The sequence below is a fragment of the Phyllostomus discolor genome, chromosome 7 (assembly GCF_004126475.2).
Source record: "Phyllostomus discolor isolate MPI-MPIP mPhyDis1 chromosome 7, mPhyDis1.pri.v3, whole genome shotgun sequence".
Lineage (NCBI taxonomy): Eukaryota > Metazoa > Chordata > Mammalia > Chiroptera > Phyllostomidae > Phyllostomus > Phyllostomus discolor.
Genome location: NC_040909.2, coordinates 40042355 through 40062937, shown reverse-complemented (window position 1 = coordinate 40062937; position 20583 = coordinate 40042355). Strand labels below are relative to the sequence as shown.

Here is a 20583-nt window from a genome sequence, read left to right as displayed (position 1 = left end):
CTCTCTCTCTCCCCCCCCCTCCCTTCCCTCTCTGAAAATAAATAAATAAATCTTTAAAAAATCCATCTTATTTTTAAGTATCCCTATTATTACAACCATGTGTTATTTTTCTCAGCAGTATGATAATCAAGTATTTCAAAACACTACCAGATTCATACCTACTAAGAGGAATAACAACATTCAATTTAAAATTCAAAAATCACTTTACTTAAAATACTGCATGCAGACACTCTGGAGGATCACAATGTGTGGGGGAAGATGACAGACTGATACAGGGATACCAAGTCGGATGCAAGGCAGACTATACTGAAACACGGGGTCCCGTAATACACCAAGACTGATTCCAGCAGGGCAGTGGTGGGGGCGGAGCAGGAAGACACTACAGGCTTAGTGGATACCATTTCACCACTTTTTTCTCATCTACAGCACTTATGCCAAGTTTCTTAATAAAATTCTAAATGAAAAGTGCATGACTGACTCCAAATAGTCAGTGTTTTGTTTGCCTACACTTGAGGTAGCACAATGGGAAGGATATGCACAAGGAAATCAATTCAACAACAGGCAAGTCAGGTTTCCCATCCCATCTCTGCCATCAAACAGTAATGGGATGATAGGCAAAGTCCTGGCCTCTGCCAAATGGAGATGACAGTCTCTACCTCTTACTTAGCACGTCATTTGATGTCACGAGCATTCAGTAAGTGTTTGTAAAGGGATGGGTGGATGTGTGGTATTGCCGTGGGGACTAAATGTGGAAAAGTTCACATCATTACAACAGGACTCAGTAAATGGCAGCAGTCCTCCCTGTCCTTTCCCGGGGCTCAGCACCGGCCTTGTTCTCATCTGCTGGGGCTTTGCTCCCCCTCAGAGATAACCCATCTCCCACGAAATCAATGTTGTTATTGTTCTTTATAGGGGTTTTTTTTGGATTTTAGTTAGTCTTTAATGTAACTCCAACTCTTTAAGAGTAAACAATGATGTAAGTACAAAACACCCAAGCGTGTTACCTGCCCGTCAGTAGTTCTGAACGATCACAGTGACCGCACTGTTGGAAGAGAGGTCACTCACATATTAAGGAAACAAGATTTACCCTATTTCAGTGAATTCATGCTCTGGCCATTGAAAGGAAGAGGTGAGGTTTATTTTGTGCGAAGTGTATTCACTTCACCAAAAGCAGCTTTCTTCTCTCTCCTTTACTTGGTATTTAAAAAACTGTTCATTTTCCTTTTATGTTAAAGGTTCTGTAAGAAGTGAAGGGGGTTTTCCTTTCTGAAATAAAATTAACTATATGAGTCATACATTTCTGGCTTGACTTTGCTAGTTAAGTTCCCTCAAAATTAGCAATTTATAGAAAATTAAATGTTAAGAGAAGTTAGAACGCTTGCATACCAAAAAGCACCCTTTCGAGTTCACAATTCAGGGCTCTGTGACACGAAGTGCCTATGAGCAGCTTCCTATCATATACTGAGACCACAGACCTTCCCTGGAGTATAGACCAGTTGTTGACATAAACTGTAGTCACTGGAGGCTTCTCTTATAGAATATTCTGGATGCCAAGAACCTCTGATGAGGGGGGATTGTTCAGGTCATAAATAAAGAGCTTCTGGCCATTAGGATGACAGCCTACCAAGACATCCCCCTAAGAAGGATCATTAGGAAAATCACCCACCGATGTATCGAACTTGAGTACCTTCAGTTGAGTTAAATTCATATTAGGATGTTTTTCCAAAATATGAATTTCATGAGCCTATATGTTAGCAACATAAGTGTACTTTTTATCAGGTGAAATATTGATACCATTTGCCAAATTGAATCCTTCTGCCACCACTTTACCTTCCTCTGGACTATAGTAAACAACATTTGTTCAGTGTAAGTTCAAGTAAGAAAGGATCAGAGAAACAGTGGTCACTGGTGGCACAGAAGTGTGCAGATGCAACAGCTATGGTATCACTCACGCTTGGAAGAAGCCCATGTTCCATTGTTTCTAGACACAAAAACGAATTATCTTCTTCACATTTAAAACTTTCCATCGTATTCTTGAATTCTGGTTGGTTTCCACCAAGAGGTAAACTGCTGTCGTCTATGAAAGTGTTGACACCACTTGGATTAAACAAGCCAAATTAAACCCCCAACTGATTCTTAATTTCAATGTCCTCAGGTTTTCTCGTCTTTTACATCCATCACTAGTATTCCTCCGGGCATATCTAGTGCAAAACTGTGGAGTACTGGACATTGTAGACCCACAGTAAAGAAAGCCAGACCACTGGGAAGTATGTCACCATCCTCAGTGCCACCTTCGATGCAGTTTAGAAGGTCTACAGATCCTACCTCACTGGAGGCTTTAAGTCAACTCCTGAGTGCCAGGAGCCTCTCAACCAACAGCACCAGCACTATCCCCAGCAGGCTCAGAACCACCAGCTTCCCCACAGCACAAGAACGGCACCCTTCGCTTGGGCCTGGCAGGGTAGCACTGTGGGCAGTGCCCAAATTCAGCCCAGGACACAGGAGGCTGTGCTCTGCCCCACCTCCAGCCTTGATGAGTAGTAATCTTTAAGGAATAAATTCCAAAATCCTATATCTAGAGTGACAATGTAATCTGATATCAATAAAGTTCTGTCCTATTCTCCCCAGCATTAGCTTCCCTTCTAAAATTCTTTCTTCTCAACCACTCAACCAAAACTAAGCACCTGGTATGAGTTCTATACTTTGCTAGGTAGGTACTATGAACTAAGAGTATAGAATCCCAGGCTCAAGAACTTTCACCTACTTGGAAATAATAAACTGACATGTGAAGCAATAAATAGAAAATAGTAAGCTATTAATTCCACTTATCAAACCGTTATTTAACCGAAAGTTCAACTTTATTTGATAAAGATAAGAGCCAGAGAACAGGATTTTTTTTTCCTTTTGGGGGGGGGGGGTGGGGACATCAATGTGTGGTTGCCTCTCGTGCACCCCCAATTGGAGACCTGGCCCGCAAACAGGCATGTGCCCGGACTGGGAATTGAACCGGTGACCCTTTGGTTTGCAGGCCACCACTCAATCCACTGAGCCACACTAGCCAGGGCACCAGAGAACAGTTTAAAAAAAAAAAAAAAAGGGACAGACACAATAGATGTAGATAGATGTAGTAACAATAGCCCAGACACATTGTTAGGGCTAATTATTCACCCCTAGGAACTCAACATATGGAAATAACCCTAAAAGAAGAAAGAGATGGAAAAGCTGACTGAATAAAAGATATTCACTGCAGCATTAGGTATAAAAGGGAAAAATCAGAAATAACTTTAAAATTTAACAATAAAGGAGCATCCAGCATCTGTTTTGACCAATGCATTGGATGACGTATTATACAACCATTAAAGTATTTGGGAACATTTCCTAACATTAAAAGATATGGACATTATGTGACATGGAAAAATATATTAAAAAGTGTATCCAGCATCTAACAGTGATGGCATTAAACAAGAAAGTATGCATGGAGAAATGGTAAATAACAAAACAAAACAGATACTATGGATAGTGGGATTATGATTTTTTTCCTTCGTACTTTCCTGAACTTATCAGACTATCCTCAATGAGCAGGTATTATGAATATTTTTAAAACTTAATAAAGGTTTAAAACATTTTAAGAATACATCATATATTTTTAATTTTTAAAAAATCTTCACCCAAGGATATGTCTGTTGATTGTGTTTTTAGAAGAGGGAAAAACATCGATGTGAGACAGAAACATCGATCAGTTGCCTCCTGCAGTGCCCTGGCCAGGGATCAGACCTGGAACCGTGTTGGTGTTCAGGACAACGCTCCAACCGACTGCACAACCCAGCCAGGGCCAAGTCTCGTATGATCAGAGCAGAATTCTTCATGTGGAGCCCAGTGGCTCTTCCTTTCTTCATTTATTCATGAGCCTGACTCTTCTCTAGACACTAAGATTACAGCAGTAAATAGGGTATGTTTCATAATATCATGTGACAGAGGAGGGATGGCCATTCAGGCTGTCGGGCAGGCACAGTGCCTACAGCCCTCAATACTTTGGGGGTCACATGAAAGTGGTTTAATTGTTTTCAAAATCAGAAGGAAAATATGAACTGTTCAACTGAAGAAAATGTTTTAATATATAATATTAGTATATCTTTATATCAGTAGTCATAAAACATAATTTTTAATACTTTTTTATGAAGGGAGGTGTGTACAAAGGCAAAAGTACTACAGGCTCATGAAAGCCATACTGTGGTCCCATCACTCAAGCTGAGGACCAAAAATAAAGAAAAAGTCAGCAATTCATATTTGGGAGAGTATTTCAGGTAGAGAGAGAAACTGGTGCAAAGGTCCCAAAAGGAAATAAAAACTAATAGCGGGTATGGGAAATGTAGTAATATCACAAAGGACTGGTCTGAACCACATTTAAGAGGAATAACGACAACTTTCTATAAAAAAGATATAGGGAATACGACGAGTGTTGCACCAATCTTAATATATAGTGGAGACAACATATTCTAATTATTTCCCCCTTTTTTTTTTTTATCCTCACCTGAGGACATGCCCATTAATTTTAGAGGGAAGGGAAGGGAAGGACAGAGAGAAGGAGACAAACATCAATGTGAGAGAGAAACATTGACCAATGTCTCTCATACACACCCGACTGGCACCAAGCCTGCAGCCTAGGTATGTGCCTTGACCAGTAGTCAAAACTGCTACCTTTCAGTGTATAGGACAATGTTCAACCAACTGAACCACACCAGCCAGGGCATTCCCCCTTTTCTTTGATCTAAGCATAAGCATTCCCAAATACACAACTTTTCAAATAGCTAAAAGAAAATTTTTTAAAGACAACTTGAAACACAACTAAGAATTTAAATGGGTTTAGAAATTTAACCAAGGAGGGGAAAGATCTCTACACTGAAAACTGTAAGACAGTGACAAAAGAAATTAAAGATATAAATAACAGATAAAAATAAATGAAAAGATTTCTTGTGTTTATGGATTGGAAGAATTAATGTCATTAAAATGTCCATACTATCCAAAGCAATCTACGGATTCATTGCAATCATTCTCAAAATTGTGATGGCAGTTTTCACTGATATAAAAAAAAATCTCAAAATTCATATGGAATCACAAAAGATCCCAAATAGTCAAACCAATTTTGAGAAAGAAGAACAAAGCTGGAATCATCATACACCTTGATTTCAAATTATATTACAAAGCCATACTAATCAAAACAGTATGGTATTGGCATAAAAAGATACAATGGAACAGAATCAAGAGCCCAGAAACAAACACACACATACACTGTCAACTAATCTATGGCAAGTGTACCAAATGCACAGAATGGGGAAAGGCTAGTTCCTTTAATAAATGGTACTGGGAAAACATGCAAAATAATGAAATTTAATCCTTGTTTTATACCATAGGCAAAAATCAACTCAAAATCAATTAAAGACTTAAACATAAAATCTAAAATGGTAAAACTTCTAAAGAAAACATATGGGGTAAGCTCTTTGATTTTGGTCTTGGAAATGACATTTTGGATATGACACCAAAAGTATAGGAAACAAAAGCAAAAATAAGCAGGACTACATCAAATTTTTGCACAGCAAAGAAAAACAAAATAAAAAGTTTACCCATGAAATACAAAAAAACCCACAAACCACATATTTGATAAAGGCTTAATATCCAAAATATGTAAGGAATTCACATAACTCAATAGAAAAATAAATAACCTGATCAAAAAACAGGCAAAGAACCTTCATAAACTTTTTTCTAAAGAAGACACACTAATGTCCAACATTAGTATATGAAAAGGTGCTCACATCACTAATCCTCAGGGAATGCAAATCCAAAAATCAATGCTCACATCTGTTAGAATAGTTATTGTCAAAAAGACAAGACAATAAGTATTGGAAAGGATGTGTTGGAAAGAGAACCCTTGTGCACTGTTGGTAGGGATGTAAATTGGTGCAGCCACTGTGGAAAACAGTATGGAGCTTCCTCAAAAAATTACAAATAGAGCTGCCATATATGATCCAGCAGTTCCACTTCTGGGTATATATACACAGGAAATGAAAACAGCATCTCAAAGAGGTATTTGCAATTCCATGTTCATTGAAGCATTATTCACAATAACCAAGATATGGAAATAATCTGTGTCTGTCAACAGATGAGTAAGTAAAAAAATGGAGTGTATATGTGTATAATGAAATATTATTGTATACATAAAAGAAAGAAATCCTGCCATTTGAGACAACATGGATGAATCTAGAGGGCATTTTGCCAAGTGAAATAACCCAGACAAAGACAAATACGGTACAATCTCACATATATATGTGAAATCAAAAAAGGCAAACTCATAAAAACAGAGAGTAGAAAGGTGACTGCCAGTGACTGGGGAGAGAAACAGAGAGATGCTGGTCCAGGGGCACAAACTTTCAGTTAACAGATGAATAGGTTCTGGGGATCTGATGTAAAGCAGGCTGACTAACTACAGTTAATAACAATGTACTGGATATGTGAAAGTTGCTGAGAGTAATTCATAATTGTTCTCTCAGGAAAAAACAACAAATAAAAATGTATGAGGTAGGTAATGGGTGTTAATTAATTTTTAGATTGTGGTTATTATTTAATAATATACATTTTTATCAAGCCATCACAGTGTACACCTTACATATATACAATTATCTGTCAATTATACCTCAATAAAGCTGGTTAAAAAAAAACACATCATAGAATAAGTGAGTGAGAAAAGGAGGCATTACAATAGGACCAGAGAAAATTTAGGGGAAATAGAACTTCCTTCAAATATCCCAAGAATGGAAACTGGAACACTTCCAAGGACTAAAAGAGACATTCTAAGTTACTGGGAACAGAGGTGTGTCCAAGGAGAAAAAGTTGCACGGACACATATTTCAACATAATAATAAAACTGTTCTAACTCCTCAAAGTGTTTAATGATTGACAGTGTAATGAAATAGAGACACCTGAGTATTAGCAAGAAGATTGAACTAGGGGATAATCAAGGTCCTATCCACCCCAGTAATCCTAAATTGCACAGAAGTGCTCTAATGAAAGTAGAGGTCTTCTGCAAGTTAGGTTCCCTAGAAAGACTGAGATGGAGATAGCATGGAGGGAAGTGTGTAGGAGAGTGCTCTCCGGATCACTGCAGGAGCAGGGAAGGAGGCGGGAGCACACAGAGAAGTTAGACTATGATGACATCATAACAGGGCCTCAGCCTATCCCTCCACAGTCAGGGCAAGAGGGTTGGCTGGACCTTTATACCACCTCATCCACCAGTCCCTGAATGCAGACTGCACCTAGGAAGGGGTGTAAACCTGGAAAACCAGACTCCTTTCAGCTGAGAGCTAACAGCTGAGAACCACAGGCTGGCACATGACCAGCAGCAGGTGGGATCTAGGAGGTGCAGCATCCACTATAAAACCTTACATAAAATTTTGTGTATCGATTATTTCTGTAAGATAACACACATCAAATTCCAAAACTAACCTTTGGCACTTCACAACATCCTGCTGTAAAATGTTCAGTAGCTCATTGGCCTCACTAGGAAATAGCACAGCACATAAATATGATTACATTTACAAACAAAATTTTTAAAAAACTACTTTCATTCTTACTACAGAAAGATCCTATTCCACTCTCCACAGCCAAAGTTTAGATTCTAAACTTACGAATTTTCACCCCACAGCATTGTGGTTATGTAAATTTTGAAGGTCAGTAGCCAAGTTTAACCATTAATATTCAAATTAGGTGGAAAACTAAATATTTTTTTAAATCCTTCCCTCCCCCCCACGATGTAAACAATTAATGCACTCACCCATAGAAAACATGTTAAGTGTACATGCATTCAACCTCAACTGATTATCTTCTAATTGATAAGCTTTAACTGTGCTTATTCCCTCATGCTATTAATATTAGGGCAACTTATTTATAAAATTATTTGTACCACACATATGACATGTAAATATCAAATCATGAGACTGCTATAAGTCTAAACTGAAATTCAAGTTCAATATAATGAAATATAATCAAATTCATACATGAAAATAAAATTTAACATACTCTCTAAATATGCACATACTTGAGCAATTATCAATTCCTTTATATTTTAATTACATACTCTTGAAAACAGGTCATCAACATCTAGTCCTCTACAATCAGAACAGCTGGATTTTCAACAAATATCAAGAGTAAATTACTGTGTTTGGGTAAAATGCTGCTAATGGAATATACTCAGTTATGATAAATATTAAGTCTTTCCTTTTCTTGTAAAATTTATATTTACACTACAAAAAAAAAATTTAGGTGTTATGGATATAGGCAAGCAGAGCCTGACCTCAAACTGAATTATCTACCTCTCTGGTGACCAGAATGATCCATTTTTGGGGAAAAAAATAGCTTACAATTTACTACAAAAAGACTAAGAAAATATGCTATACTCATATGAAGGCAAAGTAGCTCCTTGTAATTTATCTCTGAAATTCCTCTAAAGCTCTGACAGAAGGGAAATAATGTAGAAAAGTAGACCTAACCTGCCAGTCAAAACAAAATCACCCCTGGCTAGCGTAGCTCAGTGGATTGAGCGTGGGCTGTGAACCAAAGTATCACAGGTTCGATTCCCAGTCAGGGCACACACCTGGCTGCAGGCCAGGTCCGCAGTGGGGGCTGTGTGAGAGGCAACCATACATTGATTCTCTCTCTCTCTCTCTCCTTCTCTTCCCCTCTCTAAAAATAAATAAATAAAATCTTTTAAAAAATTCACTTAAGTTCAGGAACACTCAGAGAAGCCAAATTAAGACCAATGGAACAATAAAATAAATGGGTATGTTGTTTGAGACAGTAAAGTTTGTGGTAACTGTTACAGCAGCAATTGAAAATTAATACAATTGCCTATATTGAAGTCTATCTCTTGCTAGATATTAAGAGTTATGCCTTATACATTTTAATGTGTTCTGTTCAAAGCTTAAGCAAGGCTCTCTGTACAAATGTGACTCTCAATAATACCTGTTGAATGAATGAAATCTTGTAAATCCCCTCACTGCCTTCACTAGAGGAAGAATTATATTAGAACCAGTCTAGATCAAATTTCTTCAGTGGGGCTCTTTGTCACAAACCCAGGAGCTACAGAGGAGCTACCCTCACATTTTATTGTATTGTTCACTGATCTTAATTTGGCTTCTCTAAATGTCCCTGAAATACAAAAATCTCTATAAGGTTGTTTCTTAAAGAAAGACTGATTTTCTAATAACAACAAATAAATCGAAGCATTCCTAATTACACTAAATTGTTCAATGCCAACTAACTTAACATTGAAGACTCAGGTACTATTTTTGGTTCCCAATGTTCGCTAGGCATCTCGTAACTCACCATTATCCCCTGTGGATAAGATAGGGTCTACTGCACTGATGGCAAACACAAGGCCTATGGGCCAAATCCAGCCCTCCACTTTTTTCAATCCACCCAGCACCTTGTTTCTACCCAGCAGCAGTGCCAAGCTCCTTGCCCCTAGTTAAAGAGTAGTTACATTTATACAGTCCTAAAAAATCATTCCGCCCTCTGAAGGCAACCTCGAGGCTGATGTGGCCCCTGGTGAAAATGAGTTTGACACCCTTGGTCTACTGTATAAGGATAAAAGCAGAGATCAATTTTTTCTTTGCTTACTGTTATTATTATTTTGGCTGTTCATTTGACTCATACATTTCTTATCTTTCCAATAAATGAATCTTCTTCTCAATACTTTCTTGCCCTCATCCCACAGGAACCTCCACCGGTGATGACATTTAAGATCCTGTAGTCAATCTGTATTACCTCCTGATTTCCCAGTGTACGCACAAACTCTGTTGCCTTTCTTCCAGATTGCTCAATTTATCTTTAATCACATCCAGTCGATTCTCAAACCAACCTATTTAATATTTTAAGTTCAATGATCATATTTTAAACTTCCATGCAGTTTGTTGTTTAAGTGATCTTTTTTCATAGCAGGCTACTTTTATTCAATATATTCACTATCTCAATTCTCAGAAGAAACCAGCTAACATGTTTTTTAGCTTTTATATTCCCCAATGCCTGCTTACTACTTTGGGTCTTTTCTTTCATCCTGTTTTCCTCAATGGTCTGATGACCCTTCAATATTCATTCATACTTAAGAATAAAAGACTGGACCCTGGTTGGTGTGGCTCAGTGGATTGAGCACAGGCCTGCGAAGAAAATGGTTGCCAGTTTGATTCCCAGTCAGGGCACATGCCTGAGTTGCAGGCCAGGTCCCCAGTGGGGGACCCATGAGAGGCAACCATACACTGATGCTTCTCCCCCTCTCTTTCTCCCCGCTTCCCTTCTCTCTAAAAATAAAATCTTTAAAAAAAAAGAATAAAAGACTGGGTCAATCAATAAGGGCAACTAAAGCATGCTTCCTCTCTGGCACCGGGACTTTCCTTGGGTAGGGTCAAATACAGGTTGTACAGAAGAGTATCGAAGGTATGCAGTGATGGGGTTTGCTGAGTTTCGGGTATGTAAGTGGGAAGCAAGCAGAAAGGCAGGTTGAAAGAAAAACACACAAACCTGCTAAAATAAAGTCTTTCCTCTAGTGGCAAAGGACTTCAGTAGATACTGCCCACTGCTTTCCCCAGCACCTTTTTTGTTGGGGGTGTCTGTGGTGACCTTGAACTCTACTCTGCTGCTCTCTCAGATCCCTAAACGTTCATGAGGAATGCTTTCAAGACAGATGTTCACTTTTTTGACAGCACAGATCTTAGTTCTTAACCAGGGGCTCATTGTTGTAAGTGGAATACTTCAATTTCCTGACTTTTGCTCCAGGGCTCCTTCCTGTCTGTAGTTGTTAGTCACTGTAAACTCTGATTTTACTTCTGTTTTCTTTTGCACCTGTGTTTTGGGTTATGCTTTTTTCTTTTTGTTTTCGTTTTGTCAGTGTAATCCCATCGGTTTTTACTTTTCTAGAAATTCTTCCTAACTTTAGGTCTACTGAAGATAGGCATCTTTTCTAGTTTTCCAGGAGTATTACAAATTCTTTTAATGGCTATATTTTGTTATTTTGAAGGATTTTTTGGTAAGAGGGCAGCTAAAAGCACTTGTTCAGACTTGCCATTTTACTCCAAAAATAGTTTGTCCTCCTGAATTCTAAATGATATGTTCCTTTGTAATTTAAACTGTTTTACTCAAAGTACCATCAACTAGCACTTTGCTAAGAAAATGAAAATTCATTCTTCTCACTCCTTGTTTATTGGTGAACAAAAAAATAAGCAAGGGGTGAGAAGACTGAAGTTTCATCCCTTGTCTAATTCATTTAAAAAAATGACTAAAGCCTAGTTAAACAAGGCTAAGTCCCATGAAAAAAGTGACATGTAATCAATATTTGTCGGAGGGAGAAAAAACACATATACATAAAGTCTGATGAGAAAGTCTGATATAAACGTTAATTTCTCCAGATTTCAAATAGGAAGATATATTCTTTTCATTTACAAGGAATCAAGAGTGTGATCCAATAAAAAGGCAGTTACAATAAATCTAAAGCCACAAAGGATGTAACAAGTTTGATTTTTCAAACTAGATTCAATATCCACATCAAATGCCAAGGCAACAAGTATCTCATGAGTGTATAACATAAATCTTTAAGAAAGCAAAAAAGAAAAGGAAAGATGTGGCCTTTGTGTTTTAACAAAAAAAACCTGAATGGGAAAAAATACACATATCCAAAATAATTTCCACATTCAGATAACAACAGGTACTAGGAGATGCACCTTTTTCAATTCTTAAAGACTTGCTGTAGAATAGCTACAATGGGGGAGAGAAGAGAAGCCAATATAGGTTGCATTAAAAAAAAACCTACAGTTATTTTAGGTTGTTTTAATAGAAGTATTGAGACTATACCAGAAAGCATGTAGTAGATAATACTTATAGCTCCAATCTTGGCAAAGGAACTACTGTTTGGCTCACATGAAAATTCAGAATACTTGACAAATCCAGCCCAATATTCCCATTTAAAAGCAGTCAGTTGGAACCAGTGACATGATACAGGTATGCCTCAGAGATATCGCAGGTACAATAAAATGACTAATATTTTGCTAGTGAAGGAGCTTGCCTTCAATTTGTAAAAGATGCAACACCTGTGAAACACAACCAAGCAAAGCATAAGAAAGGAAGATATGCCTGCAAATGGTAGCAACGGGCTCTATCAGGAGGAAAAAACAAAAAAGCCCTGATCTGATCTGTAGCTTCTGCCATGTTACAAATACCCCACAATGAAGGACTTTAAACCCCTGTGTGAAGTTCCGAGTTGGGAAGAGACGCACAGAGTCAGCTCCCATGAGCCAGCTCTGACAACACTGGCCAGGGCCAAGTGTGGCTGCCTCTTGGTAAAGGAGTAGAGGCCTTCCGATCTCCAGGGTTCCCACTGCTCCCCACAGTTTTACACTGCGCCACTTCATGCACTTGTCACCAGTCTGCCCTACCCCCTTCAGACCCAAGAACTCTGGGACAAAAATCACAGCTGGTGGTAGTCTTAGGTACAACACACTAAATTTGACCACATGCAACAATCAATGGTAGGTCTGAACGTACCATCTTACAGGACGGACACTTAAGGAGCCAGATGGGTGGAGAAGACAGCGACTTTCACATGAGTTTAGAAGACACATCCAACAAAGAATGGTTGCTTGTACTGGACAAGACGCTGACTAGGGCAGTGATTCTTTAGATGCAGAGAGGGGAAGAGAGAATGGAGAGAACATGCTGAGAGGCAAAGCGGACATCCACAAAGATATGTATCATCAAATGAAAAAAAGCAAATATTTCATCCAAAGTTTCTTGACTGGTATTTTAAACTAAATTGTAAAGGATATTAAAATAGCTCATAGCACTTTTATGTGTATTAAAGGAAAGCATGGATTTCTTTTTTTTTTTTGGATGCTACAGAGGTGAGTAGCTTTATTAAGCAAATACCAGTTTACTTGAAAATGTTTTAAAAACTAAAAATCTTGGAAAAGAGCATACAAATTTCCTCTGAATGCAGAAATTTGGTGGCTTAGCAGAGACTTCTCAATACGGTGTTTGGACTAAAATATACATTGTAAGAGTACTAGTAATTTTAAAAAAAATAGTAGATGGATTTTGCTGAGTGCTTTGAAGAAGAATCCTGCAGAAACTAGCCTACTTGAGAGAGATTTTCTTTTCACTTGAACTAGTTGAACACAATTGAAATATTCTTAGACTTAAAAAACGGCATTTTTAAGGAAAAATTCATATTGCAAAAGAAAATCCTGTAATGGAAAGCATGGATTTCTAAAGGTAGAGTAGTGTTAGTTTAAAGGAAACATAATAAACCATCCTCAAGTATTAAAGAGCTATTTGGTGGAAGAATCTATTTTCAGCATCCATTATGCTAATCAACAAGCCATTATCTTCACCAGTGAAGATCCATTTCTAACATTTATTATGTTAATTTGACCTGATATAAAAATAGCACAGACATTTGTAATAGCCTTCTTATTAAATGCCAGGTTTCTACCCTGGGAGGCACACTTTAATTAAAGCAGCTGACCATACCTACAGTGTCTTAAAGATGCACATAATACTATTCCACCTTATGTTTTATGAAACTTTTTTTAAAGGAAGATAGACTGAGACATATTTTCAACATCATTGTTTGTGGAAAATAACTGAAGACATGAAACATACTATTAGTGACTCCAACCTTTAGAAAGGGCAGTAAATCCTCAGTCCTTATTTAAAAATCAAAAGGAGGCTTGGGAACATGGAGTCAGAGAAAGTAACTCCCCAAGACTTTCCGATTTCTTACCCTGGAGGGTTCTGCATTACCCAGCAACAGCTGACTGACTTATTCATGGCTATTCTGATGATCGCAGCATATGACTGACTGCACACAACAGGGGATGGGGGTGACACACACGTGGGCATGGGGTTGGGGGGGCAGCACCTCAAGCTTTTTTTTTAATAAACATTTTAACCTTGAGTTAGGTATTCAACTTCTTCAAGCTTAATTTTTTTCTGATACCCACCCCCCACTCAGCCCACTGCAAATATTCTTGTTACAGCCACCAAATAAAATGTTTTCCAAACTATGAAGAATTATCAAGTGGAATGCAATACTTTTTTGAATATGTACATTATTAGGAATAGTGGTAATCACACTTTGTCATTTTTGCTAGTGCCAAATAAATAATTTCTCAGAAATGAGCCTTTCACTCCAGTGGTTTACTTCATTACCAACAGATATTTCAATATTAAATGCTGATCATATGCACCAAATGGTAAATGCTTGAAATACAAAGCAATATGGAACAGGATCCTTGCCTTGAACACATCTCTAGTCTAACATAGACTCACAGAGGCCAAGTCCAATCACCCACCCAATTCTCCTCTGTGGTAATCTTGTCGATACTTGAACACTTTGGCAATGAAGAATGCGAGCAGAGATCCTCTTCTTAACTAAGGTACTTACTGGAAACAAACGCTCAATATAAAGAGAAGGTCTGTGGTAGTGAGTGAGTGAGTGAGTGTGTGTGTGTGAGAGAGAGAGCCACCTACATGAGAAGCAGAGTCATGGCAGTTCTAAGTACGTGCTTCTGCCCCCCCTGAACGTTTGACTGATAATAGACAGCTACCTACTTAATGCTTTGAAAATGCGATTTCACTGTCTGGAAAATCTTTTCCAAGTGAAAACCCCTTTGCTGACTTATTAGTGGAGGTAGTATATATAGTTTTAATTTCTCTTGTTTGCATTTAAAATCAGCAGTCAAGCCTTCAATGCCCTCTATCTGAGAAGGTAGAGAAATGAAGAGCATAGACTTTGAGAGTCAGGATATCCTTAAGTAAATTATTTAAGCTGTGTAAACCTTAGTTTCCTTATCTATAAACGGGAACTAATAATAGTATCTACTGAATAGGGCCATTGTGAAAACTAAACGATAATACGTAATCCTTAAACTGAGGCCCACAGACAAATAGTCAGTGATCTGTGAGGAATTTTTACTGGTATTGTTATTTCAATGAGAATCTTTTTAAAAAATCTGACATAATCATATTCTGAATCATACACCTAGTGTTTAACCAAGCATTGGCACACAATTTCAGGGAATGTATTTGCATTTTTCTCTCATGAGAAAAGGACAGAAACAAACCCAATATGAAATTGAGGCATTTGTACTTTTATGTCACCATAATCTGTACAATAAAATATTTTATAAGAGTTCACAAGATAAAAGTGGTACGGAAGCCCTGGCCAAGTGGTTCATGGTTGGAGCATCGTCCCATACACCAAAGGTTACAGGTTTGATGGCCAGTTGGGGTACGTAAGGGTTTCTCTCTCACATTGATGTTTCTCTTTCTGCCCCTTCCTCTTTCTCCAAAATCAATAAACTTATGCTTGGGTGAGGATTTAAAAAAAAATAATACAGGTCATAAATTGTGTGGAAGGACGGACACAGGGCAGTAGAGGCACAAAGACATTAAAGAATCATACCCTGGTTGGTGCGGATCAGTGAACTGAGCACCTGCCTGCAAACCAAAGGGTTGCTGGTTCAATTCCCAGTCAGGGCACATGCCTCGGTTGCAGGCCAGTCCCCAGTGGAGGGAGTGTGAGAGGCAACCACACATTGATATTTCTCTCCCTCTCTTCTCCCCTCCCTTCCACTAAAAAATAAAATAAATAAAATCTTAAAAAGAGAATCAAACGTGGCCCAGTGGCAGTGAGTGCTATTATATCAGTGAAGAAAGAGGGTATAGTTGTAGCAGATCATCATCTATTATATCATGGCTTTTATGGGCTACAGTACATTACAAATTCATATCCTGGTTGTGAAGCTGTAAAAGAACTATAAGCATAAAGATGTTATGCCCAGTTTTATCCTTCTATATAATTAACATTTTAATGAAGATAACCATATTGTGGTTATGAAAGAATATTCTCATTTTTAAGAAATACACATTTAAGTACTTAAGAGTAAAGAGGCATATATCCTATTTACTCTCAAATGTTTCAGGAAAAACAACACACATCCCTGTGTGTGTGTGTGTGTGTGTGTGTGTGTGAGTATACACAGTAAGTCCTCACTTAACATCAATAGGTTCTGGCACTTTAAGTGAAACAATGTATAACAAAACCAATTTTACACAGGCTAACTGATATAAACAAGAGTTAAGTTCCTAGGCATCTCATAAACATTATAACATAATGTTAGACAAAACAAAATTATTCAAGGACCTGTTGCATGTGTGTGTGTGTGTGTGTGTGTGTGTGCACATGTGTAGAGAGAGAAAATGACAAAGGAAATGAGACATAATATAAACAACTGGTGAATCTTGTTAAAGGATACATCACAGCCAAAGAATTAGTATACCTCATACCTAGAAGGATCTAGTCCCTTCTTCTTAAAGATACAGATCCAGAACGCCACTAGGAATCCTATTAAACCAGTGGCTCTCATCCAGGGGAAGAGACCAGCATTGGAATCACCTGGGAAGGCATTTGCAGAATGCTTACAAATATCTTCCTCCTCTCTTTGAGAATCAATATTACTGAGAGCAGCTGGTACCCCTTCCAGCCATTTAGGATATAAAGGATGAAAATCACAAATGCAGTGTCCGAAGCCATTAAATTAGTCTAAAAAGATTCAGATCGGTGCCCTCTCAATCACGCTCTACTAGGCAGTCTCAGTGGAGCCATGGCGGCAGCTAGGAGCACTCTTCAGGGAACAAGAGAGCTAAACAGGTTCAACCAAAGGGGACTGACCATTTTCTGGAGTACTGACTCTAGAAACCAGGAGCAATATAGGCTTTGAATGGAGGAGAACTGCCTCTAATGGAGTAGTTATGTATGCTTACAATTGCTGTGCCAAGTCCACTAGTGCTCTTGAAAGAGAACAATATAATGACGTCATTCCTGTCCAGTCACCGATAATTCCAGCATGTCTAATACCCTGGGCTCAATGGCCTGTGTTAGTCAAATCTTTCCAGTACATAAAGGGAGGAGCCAGAAATTAGTTTATCCAACAAAGGAGATATAAACAAATCCTATTTTTCAACTGCAGGTTTGAAATCATCAGTGGATCCTAAAATCAATTTAATGAGTCATGACCCAACTTTTATTTAAATAAAGTAAATGTAAGAATAAAACAGGTAAATCAAACTACACTGTGCAGAGTCAACGTAAGCATCGTTTCCTGAAGCTTGTGTATCAGTTATGTCACTATATGAAAAATACAAGAGTCACAACGTCAATGTGTTTTTACTGTGCCCTAGTCAAAAATGTTTGAAAGCCACTGTATCAGATACCAAGAGGAAAGGCAAGAGAATCAAGGCGGAAAGAAAGGAAAAAAGAGGGGGGTGGGGAGCCAGATGCAGCTCAAACAAAAGCACTGGCTACATCGCCATAACCTAGGCACACAGCAACTACTGGTTTCCTAGACAGACGCAGAGGCCGACCACGTTGTGATCCTGAAGGAAAGAAATCAATCTGAGGACACTGTGTGAGTGCAGCTCACCCACATGTCACAATTAACCTGATAGGACATGCAAATATTCCACACATGTGGGCATCAGTCCCCATGATCATAAAACCTTACACTCCCAGGAATGCTTGACTGGGAAGGAATATGGTAATTTATGCCTCATCAATTAGTCAGCTTTCAGCCATCTTCACCGTACAAGGTGTTAGGGAATTTCTAGGAGCAATAGCACCGCCTGGAAAAGCTGCCTTCTCTTCCTGTTCCCCCTAAGCCACTCATGCCTAGTTTATTCAGCTTTTTCTTAGTGTATACATACTCATTAGATCAGATCAAAAGTACTATCCCCTCCACCCAAATCCTCAAAAACAAGATGAAGAAAGTCCCAAGATGCCTATAATCATTACATTAACATATTGGCAACATTTTTAAGAGACTTTCCTTACTGTGGAGCTCTCTTAAATGTATTCTAAGTGAGGAAGACAGCAGTTACAAGAGGCTCTTATAATCAGAGCATACAAGGACAAAATCTGTACCAAAAATAAAACATTTTGTAAACATCACAATAAAATGAAGGATTGTGTTAAAGATGCAAGGTACTGTTTTAAACATCAGTGTAAGTGTCCTGTCCTCAGGTTTGGTCCAATTTTGACTACTAAAAACCAGAGATGGGAACAAGGCTGGGGTCTTCCCAGCATCAGTGTTAATGATCACTGAAAGCAGAGATTCCTCAAGCCCAAGGAAAACTGGCAACCTCATGTTGTATATTCATTAAGCACCTTCCAGGATTACCGTGGACGCTGATTAAATCAATGTCTCATGAGCAGTGGAATGATTATTTTAAGTAAATTTATTCCTTCTAGGCCATCCAGATAAGTGACTATTGTGTTACTACAAAACCACCATTTCACTATTGACTTTAGCTCTACAGTGTACTATTGAGATATGTCTTTTATTCTCCACTAGTAGATATAATGAAGCCTTAAGGCTATCAGGTATTATACACTCAGTCCTATTAGGTACTGTTCTCTTCAAAATGCTAAAACAATAACATCTTCAAAAATGCCGAAGTTTTCAGTTCTCCATGAGCAAAAGAAAAGAGAATCATTTAGGTCACCTACATGAGTTGGGAAACTGATCTCAACTACTAGAACATTTTTCTGTTTGGAATCAGACACCCAAATCAGATTACATATACAAGACTTTTTAAAGTGTTGAGGAGAAGGTTAAGTGTGAGAGCAATTTATAACAAAAGCTAAAATAGACTTAATCTATGGCAAAGAAAGCTGAATCAAGCTGAACAAGCCCAACTAGGTCTTAAGAAATGTACTTGAAAGACTGAACTTAATGCTCAACCTTGCCTATGAACTACATGAGTTTCACATACTTACATTACTAGGTAAAAGAAAATACAATGAATGCCTGGTTTTTGAGCTCTGCACTCTTATGAGTGGTATACACAACCCCACAGTAAAAGTTTAAAAAGTTTTTCAAAAATGTTGCCTACATGTTAATAATGAGTATAGACATCTTTATACTGTTTTTTCTCTTTAGAAGTAAAACATGGTCCCAAGAAGCTGAAACCAGTACCAAGGGGTTTCAGGATTATGACAGCCCACTCCTAAACCAACCGGAATCACCAGAGTCCAAGGAAGAATATTCCAGAACAAAGTCTACCTTGTGGTCACTCTAACCTATTATATGTACATAGTTGTCCCTCTGTGCACACAGGGGATAGATTCCAGAACCCCTGTGGATACCAAAATTTGAGGATCCTCAAGTCCCTTATGTAAAATGGAACAGTATTTGCATATAACCTCCACACAACCTCTACCTGTAGATTACTTAATGCTGTGTAAATAATTGATATTGCTGCATCATTTAGAAAATGAGAAGGAAAAAAAATCCTGTACGCCCTGGCTGGCGTAGCTCAGTGGATTGAGCACGAGCTGCAAACCAAAGTGTTGCAGGTTCAATTCCCAGTCAGAGCATATGCCTGGGTTGCAGGCCACGGCCCCCAGCAACTGCACATTGATGTTTCTCTCTCTTTCTCCCTCCCTTCCCTCTCTAAAAATAAATAAAATCTTAAAAAAAAAAGAAAAAGAAAAAAATCCTGTACATGTTCAATAGAGACCAACCATCACAGGCCTAACTACAATGTAACATTTTTTCCGAATATTTTCCATCCATGGTTGCTTGTATCTGCAGGTGGGGAACAGGAAGATAGAGAGAGCCAACTGATTATCCTTACTCGGCAAAACACTAATGGCTGTGTTCAACACAGGAGGAAAGTAAGAATTCCTCCCTCCCTTGGAAGTATCATTGTTTTTATGAGAACCATTCTCCCAGACTGTGGGCACCAAGGAGGCTCTGCATCTACGCCACCAAGTACACCCAGACTCCCCTTCTATGCATTTTATAGCCCAAAGCGTCTATACACTCTAAGTTCATAAGCTCCATGAAGACAGGGACTGCCCCTGTCCATCTACACATGCCCCTGACACATAAGCACTCAACTGTTGCTCCATGAAGTGGAAATTACACAGGCCTCCAACCTGAACAGAATAATCCTGAAGCTGGGCTCCAGGAGAGAACCTGAGAAGGTAACAAAAGAGACAAGAAATTTACTCTCTACACTCAGGACACAAAGGGTGGCCCTGAGGTCATTTGTTCTAATTTTCATTTGTATAAACGGTACTGTCTTTTAATAATCCTAACTAAACATGGGCATTATAAAACAGAAATTCAAAGTAGTCTTATATAAAAACTTCTAAATTAACTATATTAATGTTTAACAAAGTTTGAAACTAACTATTCAAGTCATTGCAACTTACTGCAACCTTAGGGGCACAAAGGAGTTTTCCGATGTTAAATAAAAGCCTACAACCTAAGCTGCTTCTCCCTAGCTCATTGTGCTTGGGAATGACATTTAACATCCCTGAGCTTCAGTTTCCTTAGGAAGGAATAATCATACCTCATCGTTTGGGGAGTTATATCCTTCCAACAATCAAAAGCTAAAAAAATATAAATTACATAAGAGGTTAGAAAAACAACCTTAATATTATCTCATCCAATCACTAAAGGTAATCTTGAGTGATGA

The 20583-nt window shown here is 38.3% G+C and overlaps 1 protein-coding gene and 1 long non-coding RNA gene across 4 annotated transcripts in view; both read right to left on the bottom strand.

Moving 5' to 3' along the window:
* Positions 1 to 20583, bottom strand: part of VGLL4 (vestigial like family member 4) — a 151858-nt gene that overhangs the window by 114089 nt on the left and 17186 nt on the right. The window lies entirely within an intron of this gene.
* LOC118501628 lies at positions 59 to 11694 on the bottom strand. Its single transcript, XR_004904263.1, has 4 exons — positions 11682 to 11694; positions 11104 to 11114; positions 8536 to 8540; positions 59 to 1185 (listed from the first exon to the last, which is right to left on the bottom strand). It is a non-coding gene; the product is annotated as an uncharacterized LOC118501628 (long non-coding RNA).